The 16,538-nt window shown below is 45.5% G+C and overlaps 1 protein-coding gene across 5 annotated transcripts in view; it reads left to right on the top strand.

Moving 5' to 3' along the window:
• LOC138754920 (galactose-3-O-sulfotransferase 2-like) overlaps nucleotides 1-16,538 on the top strand; it is a 167,643-nt gene that overhangs the window by 122,222 nt on the left and 28,883 nt on the right. For 4 of the 5 annotated variants that reach the window (XM_069919936.1, XM_069919937.1, XM_069919939.1 and 1 more), the window contains 2 exons: nucleotides 8,763-8,857; nucleotides 13,825-13,915. The gene's annotated coding sequence lies outside the window, so the exon portion shown is untranslated. The remainder of the gene's footprint in view (nucleotides 1-8,762; nucleotides 8,858-13,824; nucleotides 13,916-16,538) is intronic. The other variant, XM_069919942.1, reaches the window with a different exon arrangement.

A 16,538-nucleotide genomic window follows, 5' to 3' on the forward strand; every position in this document is an offset into this window, starting at 1 on the left:
TGCAGTGAAACATTCAACAGGTTCAGGATTTGCACCCTGAACAATTGCTAGAATGTTGTTTAGGGACTGATTACTCGAAAAAGTTCAACAGATTCAGGAATTCATCACCTGAAGATTTACTAGGATGATGCCAGAATGTTAGGGACTGAGTTACAGGGAAAGATTCAACAGGTTCAGGACTTTAACCTCTGAAGATTAACTAAGATTTTGCCCGACCGTCAGTGACTGAGTTACAGGGAAAGGTTCAACAGGTTTTGGACTTTATCCCCTGAAGATTTACTAGGATGTTGCCCAGATGTCAGGGACTGAGTTATGGAGAAAGGTTCAACTTTTTCGGGACTTTATTCCCTGAAGATATGCTAGGACGTTGCCCGGATGTCAAGGACTAAGTTACATATAACATAAAACATAACATAACAATTACAGCACGGAAACAGGCCATTAGGCCCTTCTAGTCCGCACCGATCCAAACACCCCTTTCTAATCCCACCTCCCTGCACAATGCCCATAACCCTCCATCTTCCTCTCATCCATATACCTGTCCAACCTTTTCTTAAATAATACAATTGACTCCGCCGCCACTATTTCTCCCGGAAGATTATTCCACACAGCTACCACTCTCTGAGTAAAGAAGTTCCCCCTCATGTTACCTCTAAACCTCTGCCCCTTAATTCTTAACTCATGTCCTCTTGTTTTAATCTTTCCTCCTCTTAACGGAAATAGTCTATCCACATCCACTCTGTCTATCCCTTTCATAATCTTAAATACTTCTATCAAATCCCCTCTCAACCTTCTACGCTCCAAAGAATAAAGACCCAATCTGTCCAATCTCTCCCCATACTCCAGATGCTTAAACCCAGGCAACATTCTGGTAAACCTTCTCTGCACTCTCTCCACTCTGTTTATATCCTTCCTATAATTAGGCGACCAGAACTGCACACAGAACTCCAAATTAGGCCGCACCAACGTCTTATACAATCTCAACATCACCTCCCAACTCCTATATTCCATGCAATGATTGATAAAGGCCAGCATACTAAAAGCCTTCTTCACCACCCTATTCACGTGAGTTTCTACCTTCAGGGAACGATGTACCGTCACTCCTAAATCTTTCTGCTCTTCTGTATTCCTCAATGCTCTCCCATTTACCACATATGTCCTATTCTGATTCTTCTTACCAAAGTGAAGCACCTCACACTTATCAGCATTAAATTCCATCTGCCATTTTTCAGCCCACTTTTCTAAGCAGCCCAAATCCCTCTGCAATCCTAGAAAACCTTCTTTATTATCCACTATTCCACCTATCTTGGTATCGTCTGCATATTTACTAATCGAAATTCACCACCTCATCATCTAGATCATTAATGTATATAACGAACAACAATGGGCCCAATACAGATCCTTGAGGCACACCACTGGTCACCGGCCTCCAACCTGACAGACAATTATCCACTACCACTCTCTGGCCTCTCCCTTTCAGCCAATGTTCAATCCATTTGACTATCTCAAAATTTATACCTAAAGACTGCACCTTCCTAACTAACCTTCCATGTGGTACCTTATCGAAGGCCTTACTGAAGTCCATATAGACAACATCCACTGCGCTACCCTCATCCACATTCCTAGTCACCTCTTCAAAAAATTCAATCAGATTGGTCAAACATGACCTTCCTCCCACAAATCCATGTTGAGTGCTCCTGATCAGACCCTGTCTATCCAGATGTTTATAAGTACTATCTCTAAGAATTTTCTCCATTAATTTACCTACCACAGACGTCAAACTTACAGGCCGATAGTTGCCAGGCTTCCTCCTTGAACCCTTTTTAAATAACGGAACCACATGCGCAATGCGCCAATCCTCCGGCACTATCCCCATATCTAATGACATTCGAAAAATTACCGCCAGAGCCTCTGCTATTTCCTCCTTCACTTCTCTCAATGTCCTGGGGAAGTTCCCGTCTGGTCCCGGAGACTTATCCACCTTTATATTCTTCAAAAGACTTAAAACTACACCTTTTGTAATCTCTATATTCCCCATATTTACCCAATTTGCTTTTTTTATCCCACATCTCCCAGGGAAAGGTTCAACAGATTCAGGAATTTATCACCTGAAGATTTACTAGGATGTTGCCCTGATTTCAGGGACTGAGTTACAAGGAAATGTTCAACATGTTTGCGAATTTATCCCCTGAAGATAAACTAGGATTTTGCCTGGACCTCAGGTATTGAGTTACGGGGAAACGTTCGATAGGTTCGGAAATTATTCCCTGAAGATTTGCTAGGATGTTGCCCAGATGTCAGGGACTGAGTTACAGAGAAAGGTTCAAGACCTTATCCACTGAAGAATTACTTCAACCTTGCCCAGAGTTATGGGACAGATTTGCAGTGAAAAGTTCAACAGGTTCAGGATTTGCACCGTGAACAATTGCTAGAATGTTGTTTAGGGACTGAGTTACTCGAAAAAGTTCAACAGATTCAGGAATTTATCACCTGAAGATGTACTAGGATGTTGTCCAGACTTCAGGGACTGAGTTACAGGGAAAGATTCAACAGGTTCGGGACTTTTAAACCCCTGATATTTATGAGGATCTTGCCCAGACTTCAGGGACTGAGTAACAGGGAAATATTCAACAGGTTCGAGAATTTATCGCCTGAAGATTTACTAGGATGCTGCCCAGATGTCAGGGACTGAGTTATGGAGAGGGATATAACAGGTTCAAGAATTTATCACCTGAAGATTTACGAGGATGTTGCCAGGACGTCAGGGACTGAGTGGCAGGGAAAGGTTCATCAGGTTTGGGACTTTAGCCCCTGAAAATTTAATAGGATGTTGCCCAGGCATCAGAGACTGAGTTGCATGGAAACGTTCAACAGGTTTTGAATTTTATCCACTGACGATATACTAGGACGTTGCCCAGATGTCAGGGACTGAGTTACAGGACAAGGTTGTACAGGTTCAGGAATTTATCCACTGATGATTTACGAGGATGTTGCCCAGATGTCAGGGACTGTGAGGCAGGGACAGTTTCAAAAGGTATGGGACCTTATCCCCTGAAGATATACTAGGACGTTGCCCGAATGTCAAAGACTGAGTTACAGGGAAAGTTTCAACAGATTCAGGAATTTATCACCTGAAGATTTACTAGGATGTTGCCCTGATTTCAGGGACTGAGGTACAAGAAAATGTTCAACATGTTTGCGAATTTATTCCCTGAATATAAACTAGGATTTTGCCTGGATCTCAGGCATTGAATTACGGGGAAACGTTCGATAGGTTCGGGAAGTTATTCCCTGAAGATTTACTAGGATGTTGCCCATATGTCAGGGACTGAGTTACAGAGAAAGGTTCAAGACGTTATCCACTGAAGAATTACTTCAACTTTGCCAAGAGTTCAGGGACTGAGTTGCAGTGAAAAGTTCAATAGGTTCAGGATTTGTACCCTGAACAATTGCTAGAATGTCGTTTAGGGACTGAGTTACTCGGAAAAGTTCAACAGATTAAGGAATTTCTCACCTGAAGATTTACTAGGATGATGCCAGAATGTCAGGGACTGAGTTACAGGGAAAGGTTCAACAGGTTCGGTACTTTAACCTCTGATGATTAACTAAGATTTCGCCCGAACGTCAGTGACTCATTTACAGGGAAAGGTTCAGCAGGTTCGGGACTTTATCCCCTGAAGGGTTACTAGGATGTTGCCCGGACGTCAGGGACTGGGTAACAGGGAAATGTTCAACAGGTTCGGGACTTTAATCTCTGAAGATGTGCAAGGACGTTGCCCGGATCTCAGGGACTGAGTTGCAAGGAAAAGTTCAACAGATTCAGGAATTTATCCCCTGAAGATTTACTAGGATTTTGCTAGGACATCAGAGACTGATTTAAGGGAAAGTTTCAACAGGTTCGGGACTTTAACCTCTGAAGATGTACTAGGATGTTGTCCAGACTTCAGAGACTGAGTAACAGGGAAAGATTCAACAGGTTCGAGAATTTATCCCCTGAAGATTTACTAGGATGTTGCCCAGATGTCAGGGACTGAGTTATGGAGAGGGATATAACAGGTTCAGGAATTTATCACCTGATCATTTACGAGGATGTTGCCACGACGTCAGGGACTGAGTGACAGGGAAAGGTTCAACATGCTCCGGATTTTAACTTCTGAAAATGTACTAGAATGGTGCCCAGGCACCAGGGACTGAGTTACAGGGAAAAGTTGATCAGGTTTGGTACTTTAGCCCCTTAAAATTTAATAGGATGTTGCCCAGGCATCAGAGACTGAGTTGCAAAGAAACGTTCAACAGGTTTTGAACTTTATCCACTGACGATATACTAGGACGTTGCCCGGATGTCAGGGACTGAGTTACAGGACAAGGTTCTACAGGTTCAGGAATTTATCCACTGTTGATTTACTAGGATGTTGCCCAGATGTCAGGGACTGTGTGGCAGGGACAGTTTCAAAAGGCATGGGACTTTATTCCCTGAAGATATGCTAGGATGTTGCCCGGATGTCAAGGACTTAGTTACAGGGAAAGGTTTAACAGATTCAGGAATTTATCACCTGAAGATTTACTCGGATGTTTCCCTGATTTCAGGGACTGAGTTACAAGGAAATGTTCAACATGTTTGCGAATTTATGCCCTGAAGATAAACTAGGATTTTGCCTGGACCTCAGGTATTGAGTTATGGGGAAACGTTCGATAGGTTCGAAAATTATTCCCTGAAGATTTGCTAGGATGTTGCCCAGATGTCAGGGACTGAGTTACAGAGAAAGGTTCAAGACCTTATCCACTGAAGAATTACTTCAACATTGCCCAGAGTTATGGGACAGATTTGCAGTGAAAAGTTCAACAGGTTCAGGATTTGCACCCTGAACAATTGCTAGAATGTTGTTTAGGGACTGAGTTACTCGAAATAGTTCAACAGATTCAGGAATTTATCACCTGAAGATTTACTAGAATGATGCCAGAATGTCAGGGACTGAGTCACAGTGAAAGGTTCAACAGGTTCAGGACTTTATCCCCTGAAGAGTTACTAGGATGTTGCCCGGACGTCAGGGACTGAGTTACTGGGAAAGATTCAACAGGTTCAGGAATTTATCACCTAAGGATTTACTAGGATGTTGCATGGACGTCAGGGACTGGGTAACAGGGAAATGTTCAACAGGTTCGGGACTTTAATCTCTAAAGATGTGCAAGGACGTTGCCCGGATCTCAGGGACTGAGTTACAGGACAAGGTTCTACAGGCTCAGGAATTTATCCACTGATGATTTACTAGGATGTTGCCCAGATGTCAGGGACTGTGTGGCAGGGACAGTTTCAAAAGGTATGGGACTTTATCCCCTGAAGATATACTAGGACGTTGCCCGAATGTCAAGGACTAAGTTACAGGGAAAGGTTCAACAGATTCAGGAATTTATCACCTGAAGATTTACGAGGATGTTGCCAGGACGTCAGGGACTGAGTGGCAGGGAAAGGTTCATCAGGTTTGGGACTTTAGCCCCTGAAAATTTAATAGGATGTTGCCCAGGCATCAGAGACTGAGTTGCATGGAAACGTTCAACAGGTTTTGAACTTTATCCACTGACGATATACTAGGACGTTGCCCAGATGTCAGGGACTGAGTTACAGGACAAGGTTCTACAGGTTCAGGAATTTATCCACTGATGATTTACGAGGATGTTGCCCAGATGTCAGGGACTGTGTGGCAGGGACAGTTTCAAAAGGTATGGGACTTTATCCCCTGAAGATATACTAGGACGTTGCCCGAATGTCAAGGACTAAGTTACAGGGAAAGGTTCAACAGATTCAGGAATTTATCACCTGAAGATTTACGAGGATGTTGCCAGGACGTCAGGGACTGAGTGGCAGGGAAAGGTTCATCAGGTTTGGGACTTTAGCCCCTGAAAATTTAATAGGATGTTGCCCAGGCATCAGAGACTGAGTTGCATGGAAACGTTCAACAGGTTTTGAACTTTATCCACTGACGATATACTAGGACGTTGCCCAGATGTCAGGGACTGAGTTACAGGACAAGGTTCTACAGGTTCAGGAATTTATCCACTGATGATTTACGAGGATGTTGCCCAGATGTCAGGGACTGTGTGGCAGGGACAGTTTCAAAAGGTATGGGACTTTATCCCCTGAAGATATACTAGGACGTTGCCCGAATGTCAAGGACTAAGTTACAGGGAAAGGTTCAACAGATTCAGGAATTTATCACCTGAAGATTTAGTAGGATGTTGCCCTGATTTCAGGGACTGACGTAGAAGAAAATGTTCAACATGTTTGCGAATTTATTCCCTGAATATAAACTAGGATTTTGCCTGGACCTCAGGCATTGAGTTACGGGGAAACGTTCGATAGATTCGGGAAGTTATTCCCTGAAGATTTACTAGGATGTTGCCCAGATGTCAGGGACTGAGTACAGAGAAAGGTTCAAGACTTTATGCACTGAAGAATTACTTCAACTTTGCCAAGAGTTCAGGGACTGAGTTGCAGTGAAAAGTTCAACAGGTTCAGGATTTGTACTCTTAACAATTGCTAGAATGTTGTTTAGGGACTAACTTACTCGGAAAAGTTCAACAGATTAAGGAATTTCTCACCTGAAGATTTACTAGGATGATGCCAGAATGTCAGGGACTGAGTTACAGGGAAAGGTTCAACAGGTTCGGTACTTTAACCTCTGAAGATTAACTAAGATTTCGCCGAACGTCAGTGACTGAGTTACAGGGAAAGGTTCAGCAGGTTCGGGACTTTATCCCCTGAAGAGTGACTAGGATGTTGCCCGGACGTCAGGGACTGAGTTACTGGGAATGATTCAACAGGTTTAGGAATTTATCACCTGAAGATTTACTAGGATGTTGCAAGGACGTCAGGGACTGGGTGACAGGGAAATGTTCAACAGGTTCTGAACTTTAACCTCTGAAGATGTACGAGGATGTTGCCCAGGTAACAGGGATTGAGTTACAGGGAAAGGTTCAACAGGTTTGGGACTTTATCCCCTTAAGATTTACTTGAATGTTGCCAGTATGTCACGGACTGAGTTACAAGGAAAGGTTCATCAGGTTTGGAGCTTTATCCCCTGAAGATTTGCTAGAACGTTACCTGGGCATCAGGGATTAAGTTGCAGGGATAGGTTCAATAGATTCGGGTCATTATCCCCTAAAGATTTAATAGGATGTTGCCCGGACATCGGGTACTGAGTTACAGGGAAAAGATCAACAGGTTCTGGTCTTTAATCTCTGAAGATGTACTAGGATGTTGCCCAGGCATCAGCGACTGAGTTGCAGGGAAAGGTTCAACAGGTTTTGGAGTTTATCCCCTGCAAATATACTAGGACGTTTCTCGGATGTCATGGACTGAGTTACTGGAAATATTCTAAAGGTTCAGCAATTTATCCCCTGAAGATTTACTAGGATTTTGCCCAGATTTCAGGGACTGAGTTCCGGAGAAAGGTTCAACAGGTTTGGGACTTTATCCCCTGAAGATTTAATAGGACATTGCCCGGTTGTCAGGGATTGAGTTGCAGGGAAAGGTTCAACAAGCTTGGGAAATTATCCCCTAAAGATTTCCTAGAACGTTGCCAAGATGTCAGGGACTGAGTTACAGGTAATGGTTCAACAGGATCGGGACTATAACCTATGAATATGTGCGAGGATGTTATCCAGATTTCAGGGACTGAGTAACAGGGAAAGATTCAACAGGTTCAAGAATTTCTCCTGTGATGATTTACTAGGATGTTGCCCAGATATTGGGGACTGAGTTAAAGAGAAAGTTTCAACAGTTTCTGGATTTATAACGACTGATGATTTACTAGGATGTTGTCCAGGCTTCACGGACTGAGTTACAGGGAAAGGTTCATCAGGTTTTGGACTTTATCCCCTGAAAACCTACTAGGATGATTCTGGACATTGTCCCCTGAAGGTTTAATAGGATGATGTCCGGACATCAAGGACTGAGTTACAGTGAAAGTTTCAACAGGTTTGGGAATTTATCCGCTGAAGATAAACTCGGATTTCGCCTGGATGCCAGGGACTGAGTTTCAGGGTAAGGTTCAACAGATTCAGGAATTTATCACCTCAGGATTTACTAGGATGTTGCCAGGACGTGAGGGACTGATTTACAGGTAAAGGTTCAACAGGTTCGGGACTTTAACCTCTGAAGTTGTACTAGGATGTTGCCCAAGCATCAGGGAGTGAGTTCCAGGGAAAGATTCAACTGGTTCGAGAATTTATCCCCTGAAGATTTACTAAGATGTTGCCCAGATGTCAGGGACTGAGTTATAGGGAAAGGTTCAATAGGTTCGGGACTGTATCCCCTGAAGAGTTACTAGGATGTTTCCAGGACGTCAGGGACTGAGTTATATGGAAAGGTTCAATAGCTTCGGGACATTATCCCCTGAAGATTTAATAGGAGGTTGCCCGGACGTCAGGAATTCAGTTACAGGCAAAGGTTCAACAGTTTCAGCAATTTATCACCTGAAGATTTATTGGAATGTTGCCAGGATATCAGGGACTGAATGATAGGGAAAGGTTCATCAAGTTTGGGACTTTATCCCCTGAAAATTTACTAGGATGTTGCCCAGATATCAGGGGACTGAGTTAAAGGGAAAAGTTCAACATTTTCTGGATTTATAACCACTGATGATTTACTTGGATGTTGCCCAGATTTCAGGGACTGAGTTCTGGAGAAAGGTTCAACAGGTTTGGGATTTTATCACCTGAAGATTTTATAAGATGATGCTAGGATGTCATGCACTGTATTACAGGGAAAAGTCGAACAGGTTTGGGAATTTATCCGCTGAAGATTAAATTGGATGTCGCCTGGTCATCAAGCACTGAGTTACAGAGAAAGTTTCAACAGGTTTGTAAATTTATGCCCTGAAGATAAACTAGGATTTCGCCTGGAGATCGGGGAATGAGTTACAGAGAAAGGTTCAGTTGAATCTGGACATTATCCCCTGAAGATTTCATAGGGTGTTTCCCACCCTACAGGGACTGAGTTACAGAGAAAGGTTCAACAGGTTTGGGACTTTATCCCCTGAAGATTTATTAGGACGTTGCCCGGATGTTAGGGACTGATTTACAGGGAAGGTTTCAATAGTTTTGGGAATTTATCCCCTGAAAATAAACTCGTATTTCACCTGGACGTTAAGTATTGAGTTACGGGGAAAGGTTCTTCAGGTTCGGGTAATTATTCCCTGAAAATTAACTAGGATGACGCCCCAACGTCAGGGACTGAGTTACAGGGAAAGGTTAAACAGGTTTGGAATTTATCCGCTGAAGATAAACTCGGATTTCGCCTGAACGTCAGGAACTGAGTTACAGGGAAATGTCCAACAGGTTCGGGACTTTATCCCCTGAAGAGTTACTAGGACGTTGCCCGGACATCAGGGACTAAGTTACGGGGAAATATTCAACAGGTTCACGAATTTATCACCTGAAGATTTACTAGGATGTTGCCAGGGCGTCAGGGACTGAGTGACAGGGAAACGTTCAACAGGTTCGGGACTTTATCCCCTGAAGCTTTACTAGGATCTTGCCCAGATGTCAGGGACTGAGTAATGGAGAAGGCTTCAGCAGGTTTGAGACTTTATCCCCTGAAGATTTAATAGGACTTTGCCCGGATATCAGGGACTGAGTTACAACGAAAGGTTCAACAAATTCAGGAATTTATCACCTGAACATTTACTAGGATGTTGCCAGGATGTCAGGGACTGAGTTACAGGGAGATGTTCAACAGATTCAGGAGTTTATCACCTGAAGATTTACTAAGATGATGCCAGGATGTCAGGGACTGTGTTACAGGGAAAAGTTCAACAGGTTCAGGACTTTAACCTCTGAAGATTAAGTAGGATGTCGCCTGGACGACAGGGACTGAGTTACAGGGAAATCTACAACAGGTTTGCGAATTTATCTGCTGAAGATTAACTAGGATGTCGCCCGGTCATCAGGACTGAGTTACAGGGAAAGGTTCAACAGGTTTGTGAATTTATGCCCAGAAGATAAACTAGGATTTCACCTGGACATCAGGGACTGAGTTGCAGGGAAAGGTTCAATTGATTCTGGACATTATCCTCTGAAGATTTGATAGGATGTTGCCCAGCCTTCAGGCACTGAGTTACAGGGAAAGATTCAACAGGTTCGGGATTTTAATCTCTGAAGATGTACTCAGATGTTGCCCAGGCATCAGGGACTGAGTTGCAGGGAAAGGTTCAACAGGTTTGGGACTTTTTCCGCAGAAGATATACTAGGATGTTGCCCGGATGTCAGGGACTGGGTTATAAGGAAAGGTTCAACAGTTTCATGAATTTATCATCACCTGAAGATTTACTAGGATGTTGCCAGGATGTCAGGGACTGAGTTACAAGGAAAGGTTCATCAGGTTTGGGACTTTATCCCCTGAAGATTTACTAGTATGTTGCCCAGATGTCAGGGACTGAGTTACAAGGAAAGGTTCATCAGGTTTGGGACTTTATTCCCTGAAGATTTACTAGGATATTGCCCAGATTTCAGGGACTGAGTTATTGAGAAAGGTTCAACAGGTTTGGAACTTTATCCCCTGAAGATTTATTAGGATGTTGCCCGGATGTTAGGGACTACGTTACAGGGAAAGTTTCAACAGTTTTGGGAATTTATCTCCTGAAAATAAACTCAGATTTCGCCTGGACGTCAGGTATTGAGTTACGGGGAAAGGTTCTTCAGGTTCGGGAAATTATTCTTTGAAGATTAACTAGGATGTCGCCCCAACGTCAGGGACTGAAGTACAGGGAGAGGTTCAACATGTTTGGAATTTATCCGCTGAAGATAAACTCGGATTTCGCTTGGACGTCAGGAACTGAGTTACAGGGAAATGTCCAACAGGTTCGGGACTTTATCCCCTGAAGAGTTACTAGGATGTTGCCCAGATGTCAGGGACTGAGTAATGGAGAAGGGTTCAACGTGTTTGGGACTTTATCCCCTGAATATTTATTAGGACTTTGCCCGGATATCAGGGACTGAGTTACAACGAAAGTTTCAACAAATTCAGGAATTTATCACCTGAACATTTACTAGGATGTTGCCAGGACGTCAGGGACTGAGTTGCAGGGAAAGCTTCAACGGTTTCGGGACTTTAAACTCTGAAAGTGTGCTAGGATGTTGCCCAGGCATCAGGGACTGAGTTGCAGGGAAAGGTTCAACAGGTTTTGCACTTTATCCCCTGAAGATGTACTTGGACGTTGCCTGGATGTCAGGGACTGAGTTACAAGGAAAGGTTCATCAGGTTTGGGACTTTATCCCCTGAAGATTTATTAGAACGTTGCCTGGGCATCAAGGATTGAGTTGCAGGGAAAGGTTCATCAGGTTTAGGAATTTATCCCCTGAAGATAAACTCAGATTTTGCCTGGGAGTCAGTAACTGAGTTACAGGGAAAGGTTCAATAGGTTCGGGACTTTGTCGCCTGAAGAGTTACTGGGATGTTGCCCAGACGTCAGGGACTGAGTTACAGGGAAAGATTCAACAGGTTCAGGAATTTATCACCTGAAGATCTGCTAGGATGTTGCCAGGATGCCAGGGACTGAGTGACAGGGAAATGTTCAACAGGTTCGGGACTTTAACCTCTGAAGATGTACTAGGATGTTGCCCAGGCATCAGGGACTGATTTGCAGGAAAAAGGTTCAACAAGTTCAGGACTTTAATCCCCTGAAGATTTACTAGGATGTTTCCCAGACTTCAGGAATAGGTTCAAATGTTTTGGACTTTATTTCCTGGAGTGTAGAAGAATGAGTGGAGATTTGATAGAGGTAATTAAAATTATGAATGGTATAAATGTAGGTCGGCTTTTTCCACTGTGGTCAGGTGAGAAACAAACAAGAGGACGTGTTAAGGTTGAAAGGGGAAAAGTTCAAGGGCAACCTCTTCACTCAGAGCATGGAATGAGCTGAAGTGGTGAACACGGGCTTGACTTTGAGAAGAATTTGGACAGGTCCACAGATGGGAGGGGCACGTGGGCTGGAGGCAGTCCAGTGGGAGGAGGCAAAAGGAAGATGAGAGGGTCCCAAGGGGCCTGTTTCTGTGCTGTAATGTTCTCTGGTTCAAGTCGACCCTCAGATTTGACCGAGTGAACTCTCTCCAGAACACATCTCCACGCAACACCAAATACAATAAATTCTAGGAAGTATTTGTCTTGATAGTAGGGAGAATTAGCCTCTGTGAAGAAAAGGTAGAAAACAGCATTAACAATGCTGAAAATGTGCTGGATGGTCATTACATCAGATGGAGAACTGTAAATGTGCTGCCTAAATAACCCGGTACGGTCTCCTGGGCCGGAATGGCCTGTTACCATGCTGTAGGCCCAAATTATAAGTTAAAAGGTTGGCCACCCCTGATTCTAGTGGGTAAATTTCTCTGAGTGCAGACAAAATCTAGAGGAGATGTTTAAGTGATTTGGGGTGTCACCCTGCAGAGTTGCAGTGAAGGCAATACTGCCGCTCGGGTGGACCTGAGAGGAATAGAGACATGGCGATGCTCCACCAGATTCTGCTGCCCACTCCTACTACTGACGGCTCCATACAGGCTTTAAACGGCCCATGCCCTGACCCCATTCCTGAATCCTGACACTCTCCCCGCAACCTGAACCCTGACCCCCTCCCTGTACCCTGAACCCTGACTCAATTCCTGAATCCTGACGATGAACCTTCCCCGTACCCTGAACCCGAAACCGCCCCTGAAACCTGACACTTTTCCTGAACTCTGACGCAGCCCCTGAACTCTGAACCCTCCCTGTACCCTGAGCCTGAAGCCACCCCTGAACCCTGACCCCATTGCAAGACCCTGAAACCGCCCCTGAACCCTGACACTGCCCTTGAACTCTAAACCTTCCCCGTACCCTGAACCTGAAGCCACCCCTGAACCCTGACACTCTCCCCATACCCTGAAGGCTGACCCCATTCCTGAACCTGAAGCCTCCCCTAAACCCTGATACTGCCCTTGAACTCTGAATCTTCCCCACACCCTTAACCCTGACACTCCCATTGAACTCAGAACCTTCCCCAAACCCTGAACCTGAAGTTTCCCCTGAACACTGACACTGTTCCTGAACTCTGACACCACCCCCCCCCCCACCGAATCCTGACACTGAACCTGAACTCTGTCACTCTCCCCATACCCCGAATTCTGACCCCCGTTCCTGAACCCCGGGCCTTGAGCTCCAACAAACACTCTGTCGCTCCTGGACACCAGACGCCTTGGAGAAGGAGGGCGTGGGTAAGGTGGCAGGGGTGGGGGTTTTCTCCTATCTACCCGGGACACTCCTTGTCCCCGAGCAGGTGACCCAAGTCCACACGACAAAGAATTGGAGTGTTTCCCCTTGCATTCCATGAGAAATGTCTCCGGGCCGCCGAACGGAAAGGTCACAAAGTGGTTCACCCATGAGGAGGAGAAGGCAAGGGGAACAGCAGAACGAAGGCACCCCAACCCGACATGGCTGCGTGACTTCCCAGCCTCTTCTGACCAGGTTTGCCCTTGGCAGTGCTGTTCATTTATACTCCATCCACCTCCCAGTCACTGCCACCAACCACCACTGGCCCCATTCCCAGGCCCGCAAATCATCCTGATGTGCCAGCCAAGGGTGACCGAGCACTTGGAGACCCAGTGAGTTGGGGGTGGGTTGCTAAGAGGAATCTCTCCAGTTGATGGGCCTCTGTGCCTTTCTAAGATGGCCACTCATGGGTGTTGATTCTCCAAATTCCCCAGGGTGGGGGTGGGAGGGAATGGGACAGCACATGTAAGTAAAAGGCTTGTTTTCTTTTTGCCTCACCTAACGTCAATATTTTTATGCTTTTTATGTAGTCAGAAGGAGAGAAGAAATGAAAACTTGACTGAATCCGAATCAGGTTGTTGTACAGAACAAGATCCAATCTCATGATTGGAGGTGGAGAGGGTGAGCAAATTTAGGTTACTGGGAGTCACTATCTCGGAGGATCTTTCCTGGACCCAACACACCAAAGGCATTGTGAAGAAAGCATGTCAGAGCCTCTACTTCCTCAGGAGTTTGCGGGGGTTTGGTATGACACCAAATTTCTACAGCGGTGCAGTGGAAAGTGAGCTGACTGGCTGCATCACAGTCTGGTATGGGACCACAAATAACCACCTCCCCCCCGGGTGTAAAGCCCTGCAAAAGGTAGTGGACACAGGCCAGGACATCGCGGGCAACCCCCCCCCCCCCGCCGTCGAGAACATCTATGGGGAACGCTGCCGTCGGAAAGCAGCGATCATCAAGGATCCACCCTACCCAGCACGCGCTCCATTCTCTGCTGCCATCAGGAAGAGGTCGAGGGGCCACTAGACCTGTACCACCAGGTTCAGGAACAGCTGCTCCCTTCCACCATCAGACTCCTCAATGACAAACTCAATCAGGGACCATTTAAGGACTCTTACATCACTCTTACATCACTGCTACACTGGCTGTGTGTGTGTGATGACACCACAGTTGTCAGCAGAATCACAAACGGCAATGAGGAAGTGTCCAGGAGGGAGACAGATCAGCTTGTTGAGTGGTACTACCCTGCATTCAACATCAGGAGGGAGTCAGGGTAACATTACCCAGTCCTCTTCGAGGGCTCAGTAGTGGAGAGGGTCAAGAATCTCAAATTCCTGGGAGCCAACATCTCCGAGGATCTGTCCTGGAGCCTCCCCATTGATACAATCACGAAGAAGGCTCGCCAGCGGATATACTTTGTGAGGTGTTTGGGGTACGCCACCAAACCCTCTTGGAAATTTCTGCAGATATACCGTGGAGAGAATTCCGGCTGGTTGCATCACTGGTACAGAGGTACCAATGCACAGGACGGGAAAATAAATCTCCAAAGGGTTATTAACTCGGCCTGTGACATCACGAGCACCAGTCTCCACTCCATCGAGGATGTCTACAAGAGGAGGTGTCTTAAGAAATCAGCCTCCAACCTCAAGGACCCCCCGAGGCCACGCCCTCTTCACTCTGCTACCATCGGGAAGGATGCACGGGAGCCTGAAGACGAGCACTAGGACGGCTTCTTACCCTCTGCCTTCATATTCCTGAATGATCAACGAACCACAGACATGGCCTCACCTTGATTTATTGTTGTAAGGTGGTTTATATGTGAAGCTGCCGCAAAGCAACAAATTTTGTGACTTGTTCCTGACAATAAATTCCGACGCTGTCATCCATGTGATAATTTGATCATGTAAGTGGTGTGTAACTGAAGTGTAAATGTGATTTCTTGTAATCACTGAATAAACCACAGATCACTGTGCAGGCAATTAAATGTTGTCCAGCCGGATCAGGCAGGGAGGCCTTTTTGTAAACAACAATCCATTAGTGAAGACACTTGGGCACTCTCCAAAGCTTTTGCAAAGCTCTGAGGCCCCAACATGTCTAGCATGGGGGAGAGCTCCAGTATTTTAAATAAGATCTGTTTTAAAGTGTTTGTATGGGACCTACACTAACAAACCCTGCCCCAATTTATCCCCCAAAAGCACATCTATATTCTATCACACATATGGAGATTCATATACATATACGGTGCACGCACGCACACGCACGCACGCACGCACGCACGCACGCACGCACGCACGCACGCACGCACACATTGCACTTAAATATTTATCAGCACTGCAGAGCAGTAGACAGTCCACGTACATGAACTATCTGTCCAGAGGGAATAAGCCTCTAGGTGTTTATCTGTGCTCTGAAGGCACAGAGGCAGACAAAATTATAAATGCAAGCAGGCTTTTTCTCAATGAGGTTGCATTAGGCAAGATCTAGAAGACATGGGTTAAGGGTGAAAGCTGAAATGTTTAAAGGGGAACTTCTTCACACAGAGATTGGTTGGGTGTGTGTAATGAGCTGAAATGGTGAATGGGGTTCAGGTTTTGCCGTTTAAGAAAGATTTCAATGGTTCCTGGATGGGAGGTGTGTGGAGGGCTATGGTCAAGGTGTAGGTCAATGGGTCAAGGCAGGAACATTGTACAGCAAAGATGAGATGGGCCAAAGGACCTGATACTCTGTGCGGTGGTGTCTTGTGGTTCCCATCCGACTGGCAGCCCTGATACTTGGTGAAAAGTGCCTATTGCAATTGCCCGATGGTGAACGATAGCACCAGTGTGAGGACCCACTCCCTTCCACCCGACCATGGAGGATGTGGCCAACTCAGTCAGCCATGGACTTGTTTATTGCATTGACCAAGGGTGGCGGCCGAGTGATCCAGACCAGATTTTGCCAGCAAGCACACAGAGGACATTTCCATCATCTGCCTGATAAAAAGGAGAGTTTGTGTCCATGGCAACATCTCAACTCATGGAGTAGTCACATTCAGCAAGGCAGCATTAAGAGAGAGGCGTGGACAAGGGAAAGGTTGCAAAGGATTTAGGTTTCTCAGAGGTCTCAGGGGGATATATGTACACTGAATGATGTCTCTCAGTCACTCTTGTTCAGGGGGATATCATTACACCGATCGGTGTCTCTCCGTCCCTCACTCTCAGGAGGATATCTGCACACAGACCAGTGACTGTTTGTCGCTCTCTCT

This window comes from Narcine bancroftii, chromosome 2 (genome assembly GCF_036971445.1).
Source record: "Narcine bancroftii isolate sNarBan1 chromosome 2, sNarBan1.hap1, whole genome shotgun sequence".
Lineage (NCBI taxonomy): Eukaryota > Metazoa > Chordata > Chondrichthyes > Torpediniformes > Narcinidae > Narcine > Narcine bancroftii.